We start from the raw sequence: 13,714 nt of genomic DNA on the forward strand, positions 1-13,714 counted from the left end.
GTGAAGTTTGTAGTGGAGCTGGGATAGGTAAAGGTAAAGGGACCCCTGACCGTTAGGTCCAGTCACAGACAACTCGGGGGTTGTGGCGCTCATCTCACTTTACTGGCCGAGGGAGCTGGCGTACAGCTTCCGGGTCATGTGGCCAGCATGACTAAGCCACTTCTGGCAAACCAGAGCAGCACACGGAAACGCCGTTTGCCTTCCCACCGGAGCAGTACCTATTTATCTACTTGCACTTCATGCTTTTGAACTGCTAGGTTGGCAGGAGCAGGGATCGAGCAACAGGAGCTCAACCCATCATGGGGATTCGAACCGCCAACCTTCTGATTGGCAAGCCCTAGGCTCTGTGGGCCACCTGCTGGGATAGGCAGCGGCTTATTTCACAGCCATCATTTACTTAACATCAGGGAACAGGATGTCGCCTTCTGGGACATGTCCTTTGCCAGTCTTCTGCATACCAAATACATAGTTTTTCTTCTTCTCCTCCTCCTCAGAGAGAAGTCCATTAAATAAGCAAACCTGAAGGAAAATCCCTCTTCCAAGGAAATGGTGGTAATTGCAGTTCTATGAGGTGAATAACAGATTCCTAACAAACTACATTTCCCATGATTTTTGGGGGCGGACACCATGACTAATGTGGTACTAATGTGATACTGCTTTAAATGTACAGTGCAGATGGAATGTCTTCATTGGTCAAAAATCAATGTTGCGTTGCTTTGTCTTAGGAGGGGCACAGCTGTGGGGGCTTCCTGCACTTCATAATTTCCTGCACCATGTGTCAACCTTTGTCAAAATGCTGCATAATTCTGTTCTAAAATAAACACATCATTATTACTAAAACCATACAGAGCACGTCAGTCAAGAAGCCCTTCAAAGTTCCTGGGGGAGGAAATCCAATTCATTTGCAAAGAAGACAATAAGGAGAAGTCTACACCGTTTCAATACTCGTGCATATCTCAACGGCTTAACGCTTTAAATGACATTTGGCAAACCGCTTGCTTCACTGTGTTCTCCTTACTTTTGTTCTCTTCAAGGTAATAAATAAATCAGGCTGATGAGATCGTTAACCTTGAAAATTGGCTGCCACATGCAGAGAACCACTGCTGTTCCAAACTAATTTTTTAAATAATATACAGCTTTGGATAAGAAGGGACACGTTGCTCCAAAGGTATGAGATGAAAAGAGGCTGGCTATAGTGGCTTCTTGTTGCTTCTTTGTTCCCTGAAGATGGAAGATGTATGACACCCACTGTGGGCTGGTGGTTCTTCATCATTTGATGACTTGTGTGTATAAATGAGGAATTGCAGATACGACACTGCAAACAGAATCCAAGAGATCCTATCTGCACCATTCATTTAAAGCAGTATCATTGCACTTTAAACAGTCATGCTTTCTCCCCCCCCCCTGCCCCCAATGGTTTTACAGTCAATCTTTCTTCCCAAGGAACCCTGGAATTATAGCTCTGTGAGGGGAAGAGGGGTTCTCCTAAAAACTCTCAGCACCCTTAACAAACTACAGCTCCCAGGATGCTTCAGGGGAAGCCAATGTACAGTGTCAATATATAATGCTGATGGAGCCTTAGTTTGCTTTAGCCAAACAACCAAAAACAAAACAAACAAAACAAAACAAAAACCAGAGAGACTTTTGAAGACTTAAAGGCTTATTGTGGCATCTGTTTTCTTGCTTTCAAGGAGTTCAATACACAGCTGCACAAAACATGGGTGTGTGGGGTCTGTGGGGTGTGTGGCATATGTTGTATATTGGAAAATTGAGCTATGAACCAGGAATTCCTCAGTTCTATTCTCACCTCTGCCTTGGACCCAATGGGTTGCCTTTGGCCAACCTCTCTCTCTCAGTCTCAGACTACCAGCAGGACCAGTGCTAGGGCTTCTTGCACCCTAGGCGAACCACCTTCTGGCGCCCCCGCCCCCGCCAAAGTCTGCTTTAGCGGGAGGTGGGGGTGGTGGAGAGGCAAGCAGCAGTTTGTCCGCTGTAGCAGAGAAGCTGCCGCTCGCCCGTCCCGCCGCCCACCCCCACCCCCCGCCAAAGTCTGCTTTGGCAGGAGGTGGGGGTGGTGGAGAGGCAAGCAGCAGTTTCTCTGCTGTAGCAGAGAAGCTGCTGCTAGCCCGTCCCGCCACCCGCCCAAGCCTGGCCAGCGCCCCCTCCATTCTGGCACCCTAGGCAATTGCCTAGTTCGCCTAAATGGACATGCTGGCCCAGACTACCAGCACTTATCTGCAACATGAGGGGGATATTAAAACTGCTGTACCTTACAGGATTGTGTTTGGATTACAGCTCTGGACACCTGAAGATACTACAAAAATGTTAACCTTTATTGTTTCCATGGACTCAACTACATAGCTGTCAACCTTCCCTTTTTTTTGCAGTGGGAAATGGCGCTGGAATAAGGGAATTTCCCGCAAAAAAGGGAAAGTTGACAGCTATGCTCAACTACATTTGTGATGATAAAGCACTTTATATATGTTATAACACTGTGACACCAGATGGCGCTGTGGAGTCCTGTTTTTCACCAACGGGATTTCCCTGTATGAAGTTCACAGCATGTTTAATTGAATAGCTTCTTTTATGTATCTAGATACAGCCCATGTCTGCAGTTCTGCATGTTATCCTCCAGACGGCAGAGCAGAACTGGGGAACTTGTTGCCCTCCATATGCTGTTGGACTCCAGCTCCCATTGGCTGAAGCAATCATTGCTAGTTGTGAGGGATGAGGGGAGTTGTAGTTCAGTTGTAGTTCCCTGCCTTTGCTCTAGGGGTCTCCGTCCACTTCATTGGTCCCAACACTTCTTCAGTAGAAGAGGGCACCAAGGGGACTGCATGCATGATTGCCCTATTCATTAGATTTGGCCATATATGATAACTATAGGGGGCATCCGCCCAAGTCCATATCATACTTGCAATCCCCATGTGGTGTGGGCTGAATATCTGAAGCAAGAAGCCTGCTCTGAGCAGGTTATCTGTGCAGGTAAGAAGCTTGGATAATCACCACCACCCCTTCACAGGATTATAGTGACAGGGGAGGGAGAAAATTAGAGAACAGGGATGATTCCCTGAGCTCCTGTCTGAATAGTGATAGTCTGGCTTCAGTTGTTTGACAGCCTCTGAGAAAAAAGTTTCCCTGCCATGGATGTCCACTTTGTAGTGTTCTGAAAATTTATCTTCTGTTATTTGTTTGTGGTGTTGTAAACTGCATTCTAGATCTTTTTATTATGTTCTGTACATGGCCTTGGGACATATGTGGAGGGCGATTAAATAATCATCATCTCTGGGACAGACTACAGCATTACATTGTATGAAGGGCTGCTGCTGAAGATGGTTCAGAAACCACAGCTAGTGCAGAATGTGGTGGGTACATTGTTAATTGGGGACTAGATCTGCACAACTTTAAAAAGCACTCTGAAAATGCTCTGGGGGGAAAAAAACATTGTAAAGCTCACAATGTAAAATATAATTGAGTTGCGATTTCAGCTCTATAGCTCCACTTGGTGCCACAGTGTTATAACACATTTGTAACGTTGTAATTTGACTAATGTAGCTGAGTCCTGGAATGATAAGGTGCGAACTTATAATACTGGTGCTGGTCCAATAGCACTGACTCACAATTTGGTTTCAGGCCCAATTCAAAGTGCCTGTTTTAAAGCCTTGGGAACTCGAAACCTAAAGATTACAATGGGAGGAGCACAGAGAGACGACACACCGTAGTAGCATCTACATCAGCACAACCAGACTCCTTCATCTGCCCCAGCTATAGCAAAGCATATTGCTCCTGTATTAGTCTCTACAGCCATAGTAGGAGCTCCAGCACACCAGTGGTTTGACTTCACCCGCAAAGGTGCACTCCTCCATTGTCTCCTGAGACAGACAGATGCCAACAACCCTTTTCCCATGTGAACCTTCCCGGACCCTGAGACCCTCACCATCTGGGTTCCCCCCCCCCACATGACACCCCCAGAGAAGGTCCAGAGGGTGGCAACACAAAACAGCCTTTCTCTGTAGTAGCCCCCCACCCAATTTATTTTATTTATTTAGTTCATAAAATGTATATACTATTATTTATAAATTTTATGAACTAAATAAATACTACTACTTGAGTGTTAAAAAAACTCCTCAAAGCAGTTTACAAAAAAAGTAATGAAATTATCTGTTTTTAATAGGTTGAAAATCAACAATAAGCTTAAAAGAAAAACAGTTTTAAAAGCATGTCAGCATTCTCTGTATCCAGTGCTAGAAAAAGAGGTGCTGGAACTCACCTTGTTCTTCTTTAATGGCAATGGAGTCCACCTGAGAGGGGCTGGAACTGAGTTTTGGCAAGTTCCAGTTGGGGGGGAAATGTGTCAGTATCTGGGTAAGGTTGCCTAAACAAACATGTTTTTAGCTGGTGCTGAAAAGAGCACAGTCAAAGCATCTGTCAATAGGCAGGGAGTTCCAGTGTCAGTCCTGCCCCACTAAAAGATCTCTCCCCCCACAATGGGATTTCTGTCCCTGGTGGGGCATGGGGGAGTGTGAAGCTGATTCAGCTCCAAATTTGTCAGCGTTTTGTTATTCATCAAATACACATTTGTTTTATCACGCTTTGAAGCAGCATCAGTGGCATTATATTGCTAAATCTGTTTTTAATCTGCTTTTATCATTTTATCATTGTATATTTATTTACTTGCAAATCACCTTGGAGTGTATTTAGTGGGAAGCACTATACAAATTTAATAAACCCCCTTTTTTAAGAAGCACCACAAACATCATAGGTCATGAGAGCCTCTTAAGTTGTGAACTCTTTTCTCCCCTGGCAAACTTACTCCAAATCTAACTCTGGCAGATATATATATATATATATATGCTTAAATGCTTTCAGTAAGCGTCTCAGCTTACACTTCATGTAGCTATAATCTGGTTTATGTGAGAAAAGATATCTCAGCTCAGGCTGACCGAGCCATGCTAGTTAAACAGAGATGAAAACGCAGGCTTTAGCACAATGCAATGCTAGCAAAAATATATATTGAGGATCAAGATGGCAACAACAAATCCTCCAGGATCTCTGCCAGAGAAAAACATGTATCTTGTGGGATGAGAACTACTAACTCTGGAAAGGCAGCTTCATACACCCCAGCTTCTGTACCTGTCTCCTGTAGCAGCTTCTGATTTAACGTTTGCATTGTGGGTTGGTTATTAGGAAGACCTGTCTCCAATCTCAGCTAAGCAAGTTTCAGTGGCTCAGCCTCACTCCCTTGCCTTAGGCAATCAGTGGGAATTGTTGACTAGGAGCTAGAGGCTAAAGGGGAAGAGGAAGGAGAAGGGCAAAAAAAATCCTCCTGATTGCTCCTGGCACTACAGGAGACCAGGTTACTTATGTTTCTCAAACTAGACTTCATTGTGGCAGCCACTTGTATGTAGGAATTTAGGAAACTGCCTTATACCAAGCCCACAATCACACCATATAAATTTAAATTGCTATGGGAGTATTTTGAAGCACCCTCAAAGAATCATGGGAAGTGTAGTTTGTCAAAGCTGCTGAGAGTCATTAAGTGCCCCTCGTTTCCACTCACAGAGCTACAGTTCCATGAGGGTTGGGTTTTTTTTTTTTAAGGAACAAGGATTGTTATACCATATTGAGAATTGTAGCTATTGGAGTGGGAAAAGGGTCTCCTAACAACTCTTTGCACCCTCAATAAACTGCACTTCCCAATATATTTTGCAGGAGCCATGACTGGTACGATACTGTTTCAGGGGCAGGCCACCCATGAGGCAAGGTGAGACGATTTCCTCAGACGATGGGTTCCACAGGGCAGCAGATCCCGATGTAGATCATTACCCCCCCCCCCATTCATGATGTAGATCTTCACTCACCCCTTCTTCCCTGGCAGGGAGGGGAAATGCCATTTTGTGGTTCAAACTGTTTCGGCCAAATCCTGTATTGCTTCAAATGTATGGTGTATGTTAACATATGCAGTGGTCTGTGTTTGCCTGAACTTGAGTCTGGACTAGGATCCTGAGCAGGGCCGGATTTAGGTTTGGTGAGGCCCTAAGCTACTGAAGGTAATGGTGCCCTTTATATGTCCAGCTGTCCTTTGTCAACAACAAATTGTCGCTGTTTTTTTGTGTTGAATATATGATATATGGTAATTTATGGACCTAACAGGTATCTAAAGCCATTTGCACATAACAAAATATGCATTTTATCAAAGTGATTGATATAGAAATGAGCAAACCAGTGATATTTTAGAGAGCAGGCTAGCAGGCGGGGCACAGTACTTACATCATAGGAGCCTACACAACACAAAACACTGTTGCTGTATGTAGGTTTTATTTTATTTGTTTTTTATCTTATACATTGGAAATGTACATCCAGTATTTTTTCACTTTAATTTTTTTTGGGGGGTCGGGCAAGAAAGTGGGGCCCTAAGCTATAGCTTGTTTAGCTTATATGTAAATCCGGCACGGATCCTGAGCCCTATGTTTTGATTTGATACATGGTATCCAATCACGTAGTATTATCAGTTTCGGACTACTGGCATAGGCTCTTAAAATCTGAATTAGGAGTTGCAGCTTGGGGGTTTGGACACCAATCACCTTGAGTGTAGGAGTGGCCCAGGTCTTCAGAAATACATATAAGCAGCTGCTTTGCTCCTGTTTGACTTCTGTTTTGTTAGCCATTGGATCAATAAAGTCTCTTGCTGTAATCGCTGTGTCTCATCTCGTAGAAACCCACCTACACTTCTATCTGAATGTGGTCCAAGTTATGCCACTAGCTCAGTATTTTCTATACTCACTTAACTGAGAATTGTTCCTGCCCCAGACCATCTGGGCCCAGGGTTATTCTGACCCCAGTGACATTATGGAAGACAAACTGCTCAAACAGCCACGTGCTGCAAAGATGAAACTCTTTCTTCCAGTTTGTTCACTTGCTTGGACTTCTGCTCTTGGTTCTTAAAGAGACATAACAAAACCAATATTCTTAAAATAAAAAAGGTGCAAATTTATCTTAAATGCAGTTTTCTCAACCATAAGGAATTTACAGAATCATATTTTGGGTCAGGAAATTAAAAGCTCCCTACAGAGATTGTTAAACATTTTGACTAGGTAAAGGGCGAGAGGAGTTGCTATGGAAGAAGATCCAAATGGCTGTACATCCACCAGTGATGTGGTTGGGCCACTGCTTGAAATCACTTTCCCCTTACCCTTGCTTTTGTGTTTTTATACAATGTCCTAGGAAGATGGAAACAAAGAGTATACATAATGGCCTCTCTGGAGGAGCCATCCTGTAATGGCGGGACCCTATTTTGAAACACTAGACCTCTGTTTTTCCTTGGAGTTGTGTGTACCTGCAAATACTGTTTGAATTATATCATGAAGTAGAGTGCTCCAAAAAGAGGACAAAAAGGACAGAGATCCACTTAAACTTTGCAATTTGTATGTGCAGCTGGACATTAAGAAATAAAGGCTGTGATTTAAATGGAACTAGAACACATTACATTGTAACAGAAGACCACAAACAGCTTACCTGTGTGCCTGCTCAGTCTGCTCTCCAGATGTTCCTTGTTGATGGGCAACTTTAAGCCTCTCCCCCTGGCTCCCTTCTTGGGATTCTTTGATTTCAAATTGGGTTTGGACTGTACAACCCATCAAACAGAGGGACATTTTCTGACAGGGTTGTAGGAGAGGACATGTTGCCAGCCTATTAGGAAGCAACCTCAAATCACTGGGTTGATTTTTCTGTACTTACTGCATACCAGACACTGGATCATACCCAAGTTGTACTATTCCCGTTTACTGTACATGTGACTCACAGATGAAGTGATGAGATGCCTCAGTTGAAAAGCATTGTATTTGAATTAACACAAGAGCCCTGTTCACAAAGTGTTTGAGTGAAAGACATTCCAGTGGTACACCTCGGGTTACATACGCTTCAGGTTACATACTCTGCTGTCCCAGAAATAACGCTTCAGGTTAAGAACTTTGCTTCAGGATAAGAACAGAAATTGTGCTCTGGCGGCGCAGTGGCAGCAGGAGGTCCCATTAGCTAAAATGATGCTTCAGGTTAAGAACAGTTTCAGGTTAAGAACGGACCTCCAGAACAAATTAAGTATGTAACCAGAGGTACCACTGTACTACGATTTGTCATACCAAAAAAATGGTGCAGGTTGTTATTGCTTCCTTTTGTTTTACAGTCAAACAGACCTATTGCTTTATACTTCCTGAGTGCTGATTCATACATGCTTTTCCATGACTTGATGGCTGCTACCTCAAGTGAAGAATTCAATGTGCAAATAAGCTATGATAGATATAGTGTACGTTGCCCAAGGTTGATTGACGTTAGAGCATGAGGCCATTACATGTCAATGGGGGGCTGTGTATGATAAAGGCACCCAGTTGTGCAGGTCTCCTGATTACGTGTAGCCCCTCCTACACATGGGTAGGATTTTGTACATTGTGAGTTCATTTTCGACAATCACGGCCAATGCATGATTATTTGAGGAAAGATCTGTGGTGTCAGGGTAAGGATAAAAGGGTCTCCCCCAATCTATGACACCTGTGATGGCTCATTTGCACATGCATGTCTCAGTCATCAAGTAAGGAGATACCTGTGAGTGAGTCTTCAGCAAGTACCAAGTGGTGCCCCTGTTGGTCTGTGAAACAAAGATGAGTTTCATTCTTCCCTGGCACTGCAGACAATTTGAGAGGAAGGAAACGGGAAGCAAGGAAATAGCCACCTCCAAGCAAGCTGTTAGCTTTTCCAATTTGCCCCGCTAATGAGGCTGCTACATTCTTCTCCAAATGAAGGGGCTTTGCAGCTCAGAGACCGAAGATGGAGAAGGAGTGGAGATGTTGAGAAACAGGAGTCTCAGGGGAAAAACATATAATGAAGTTGATAAAGTGATAGAGAGCCATTTATGTGGCAGAAATAACTAATAGAGCTAAGGCAGCACACACAAAAAGTGTGACATTCAACTTGAACACAGCATTTTTCAACCTGAATCTATGCATATCAGAGGATGCTTTTGCCACTGAAGACTATGATTAAGCTTATAATTTAGATTTTTAATTGAACTTTTTTATTGGTCCTAGTGTGATATTTCTGCTGAGCATCTATGAATAATTAACTGCCAGAAAATAACTTGCCAAACTGAATTCTTAAATTGTGCAAATTCTTGCATTTTCTCTCCTTCTCCATTTTTCTTGCATATACAGCCTTGCTGCAACAAGTAACTTCCAGATGTGCTGACTAGCAAAATACATGCATTTCAGATGCATCAGAAATAACTCCAAACCATGGTTAGGGAATGGCATGGATGAGCCTGTGCTTTATTGATTCCCTCTTTTACTTTTGATTTAAAGGCAAATCATAGGTCCCAGCTGCACTATACATTTAAAGTAGCACCATAGCATTTTAAACTGTCATGGCTTCCCCCAAAGGATCCTGGGAGCTGTAGGATGCTGAGAGTTGTTGGGAGACCTCTATTCCCTTCCAAAAGCTACAATTCTCAGCTCATCATTCAATTCCTCTACTCATGAGGGAGATGGGATTCCTATCTCTACACTAGAGCCAGGTGGGATTGGGATGAAGGGGAAGGCTCCAATCTGTTCCTGCTCCCATTCCTCATCTTCTTCTATAGTCTGCCTTCCTAGGGCTGAACCTGATGGTGCTGAGGGAGTCATGGCAGTGTTGTGGAAACCTCTATTCATTTGTTCGAATTTTTATGGCTGAAATGTAGCTTGCTCTACAAAGAGTCAAATATGTTGCCTTGCCCACTTTGGCCCTTGACCCTAATTGCCACTGGCATGTGTGACCCTTGGGAAATTGCTCATAAGGTAAAAAGTTTCGAGACTAAAAAATGTCCATGAAAAGCCAGTAGTTTAAGCTACCCAATTATCAGATCAAAGTCCATATTACTTATGACTTTGATCTGAAAACAACTCCTCACTCCTGCTTTACCAACTCAACAGGCAAAGGGCAGTTTGCGCAAGCCATAGGTTGCTGGGTTCAGAGGAGTGTTCACAAATTGTTTTGTGTATATAGTATATGTATGTATAAGCACACACACAAGTTGAAACGAGATGAGATGGCCTGCTAGCTGTGCAAAGGGGGGACTTCTAGGATCAAGTAAGTTCAAAGGGTGAGTTTCAGCTGCTCACCTCCTCCAAAGATTAAGGAGCAATGCTGAAGTTAATAATTAAGGAAGGACCAATCTGGCACTGTTGCTGATGAGTTTGCACCACACCTCCTTCACCACCTCTGAGCTCCTCGCCCTCTATCTACTGTTAAGCAGTAGCTACACTATAAACTATAGCTACACTATAAACTGACTCCAAGTGAGCAGGGCTGCCTCACCACATTGTCTGCTACTGGGTGTGAGTGTGTGTGTGCTTAACAATTCATCTGTCATCCATTCTCCAGTCCAAAATTCTCTCCAGCATGCCTGTCCTTCTCTTGTGTAAACATATTGACACAGGGCTCATTCCCACAAGCGTGTACACCGTTCAGTTGCTCTCAGTGAGAGTATTCACATGCTGTATTCACTGAGTGTACAGTCCGCGTTCCTGAGTACACAATAATTAAGAAGTACAAATCAACATGTGTACATTCTTTCATGGAGGGGGGGGACATGTGAATGTATTTAGAGATACTTGCACCTGTGTCCTTTGCAATGTGTGAGGAAGCTGTCTGTGATTACTGCACACTTGTTGATCAGCCGTTGGGTGTGTGAACTGACTCCACTGAAAAAGCATCTGCCTGTGAAGGGCAATGAAAGTCTCTCTGTGTGAGATCTGTGGGGTCCCATCACTCCTGCAAATAGTCACTTGATGTTGCAGTCATCTATGGAAGAATGTGAATGTATGAATGAGCCCTAGTAGTGTCCACCACGCAAACACAGATTAGAATGCAGATGCAGCACAAGAGGAGGCTTCAATTGTAGAGCAGAGAGAAGACAATAGATAGAAAACAGCATCCTGTTGCCATGGGGATGGCGGTCCACGTCTCTATAGCAACTACGAAGCTGTTAGCATCACTCTGGTCTTTCCAAATGTGGTAGACTTTGACAGGTAGCTCTTCATGAGTATAAGATGGCTACATTCTACCTCCGCTGTCAGATGCAGTTGGCTGGGAATCGCAGGCTCTGCTTGTGGGCTTCCCTTGAGCATCTGATTGGCCACTGTGGGATCAGTGCTAGACTAGATAAACCCTTGGCCTGATCCACTAGGGTTCTTATGTAGCTAGGTGCCACCACCGTTTCAACCCAATGCTAACTCTCTCTATTTGATGTGGTTTCAATGTGGTTTCTTCCTTCCTGATCAAACTCACCCCTTCCATCAGAGTAGAGTACGTCTCCCCTCCTCCCCACTCCCCATGGTTCCATTTCTCTAAATTTCCTGGGGTGGAAATGGAAAGCGAGAGGAGGAGGGGGTGAGAAATCCCTCTAAAATAAAGTTTTTCTTTTCCATTAACTTCCTAACACCTCTCGAGTGACTTTGCAGAATCTCTGCAGTGCTTTGTGAATGATGTATGAAATGAAAAAATCTCTGCCCACCCCAGTGGAAATAGACTTTACAGACAGTGCTTTGCAATTGCTTCTGTGTTCTGCTATCTGATGTAGCATTTAACTAAGACAACCAGAAAACCCTTGCCAATCTCCAAGACAGACACTTCCAAAAAATGTTAAGCTTTAGAAGTTTACTTTGGTTTTGTTTTTTTACTGAAAACTTGTTGTCAATATTTTAAGTTTTAAGCATTGTAGGCCTTTGTTACTCTACTACTAAAGGCAGGGGTCACAAATTTCAGCAGCACCCTGTTCAATGCCAGAATTTGGTGTGCCCCCACCTCTCACACTCTGTTTGAAATAATAGTTGTGGTGCCTCCAAGGCTCCATGCCCAGTGAGATTGAACCAGTAGCGCTCCCCTAACTACACCTCTCCTCCAGACATCGTTCAAGTTTTATTTCCTTCAGCCCTAGCTCACCCTCAGCCTCTGTCCCTTCCACACAGCAAACTGTTGTTTCTTCATGAGTATGCCATCTCTCTCTCTCTCTCTCTCTCTCTCTCTCTCTCTCTCACACACACACACACACACACACTTCCTCCACCTGGCAAAGGAAGTCATCTTCTCAAATAATTGATGGGTATATCATTCAGAACATTCACCTTTTGTGCTCAAGTACAGTATTACGTGGTAGGTATTTTTTAGTGGCTTGTCAGTGTTAATAAATACCTAAAATAAGTAACCCAAAACTCAATAGAGATTCCCAGGTGTCAGGAGACCATCTGTGATTCTATGATTCTATTTGAAGCAATTCTTTCTCACAAAGACATCAACCAACCATTGTGACAAAAAGTCAGCTGCAGACCAAAATAATATTTTTGCATCTTGAGATATGCTGCAGCATGGGTTTTGTAGTGCTCCTTGTGGCTCAAAAATTTAGCTGTGAAGAGTAGGAGGTGGTATTATTTCTTTAATCAGGGTTAGTCAATATGGTGTCTTCCATATGTTGTTGGACCTCAGCTTCTATCAGCCCCAGCCGGCACAGCCAATGGTCAAGGATGATGGGAGTTGCAGTCCAACAAAATCTAGAGGGCACCACACTGGCAAAATTGGTCTTAATGCCAGACACTTTGGGCTTTGCAGAAGAGATCCAGAATTCAAATTTTGGGTGACCTTCTGGTAACACAAGCAAAGGTGCACACAAGCACAGTGAGTGAAGTACTTGAGGAGAGAATGTTGAAATTTGAAGAATCCTATTCAATCCTATCCTGCCCACCTAGCAGTTCGAAAGCATGTCAAAGTGCAAGTAGATAAATAGGTACCGCTCCGGCAGGAAGGTAAACGGCATTTCTGTGCACCACTCTGGTTCGCCAGAAGCAGCTTAGTCATGCTGGCCACATGACCCGGAAGCTGTACGCCGGCTCCCTCGGCCAGTAACGCGAGATGAGCACCACAACCCCAGAGTGGGAAATGACTGGACCTAATGGTCAGGGGTCCCTTTACCTTTATTCCATGATTATAGCACTTCTATGTTGTTTGATTATTGCAGGCTGGATTTGCATAGCAGGTTTTTCAGGGCCATGATTATAAGCTGGCAGTATGTCTTTACATAAGAGTAAAAGAGTAGGCCCATTTTGAGTAACATCTGTTGAAAGATGCATGCACACCTTGTAATTAGATGGTGGGTGGATTTAATTTCATTTCATTTAGATGCTGTTAATGACACTACAGTTATTTTTGTAATGTAAACATTCTGCAGTCCATTTGTGCTATGCTCAAAGGCTTGACAATGCTCTGTGAATCTGAACCTCTGCTGTGTTTAGTAGGCAGAGTATGTGGTTTTGTTCCAACAATCCATTGACTTTATACCACTCTTTGCTGTAGTCCCATGCTGCAAGTACACCATGGTGACCTCTTTTGAAGTTCAGAGCAGTTTATTTTAGATATACGTGTGGCATCTTTACAATCTGGTATCAGCTTTTGCTGGAGTGTTACAAGTTATGGCAATGAAACTGAAATAGCTTCAAGTACTTGTTTTATGAAATAAGAGAGATCAGGCCACCCAAGCCTTCGTATACACTGACTGCATGGTCACCTTTCCAAAACCTTATATGCCCAGACTTTGCATTTATGTAGGACCCCTCTTAGTCCTACTTCACAACGGCAGTAAACCATCCTGCTGTTTTGAGATACTAGGATCTATTTCTCTCAAAGACCAAATAAG

Source organism: Lacerta agilis, chromosome Z (assembly GCF_009819535.1).
Source record: "Lacerta agilis isolate rLacAgi1 chromosome Z, rLacAgi1.pri, whole genome shotgun sequence".
Taxonomy (NCBI): Eukaryota; Metazoa; Chordata; class Lepidosauria; order Squamata; family Lacertidae; genus Lacerta; species Lacerta agilis.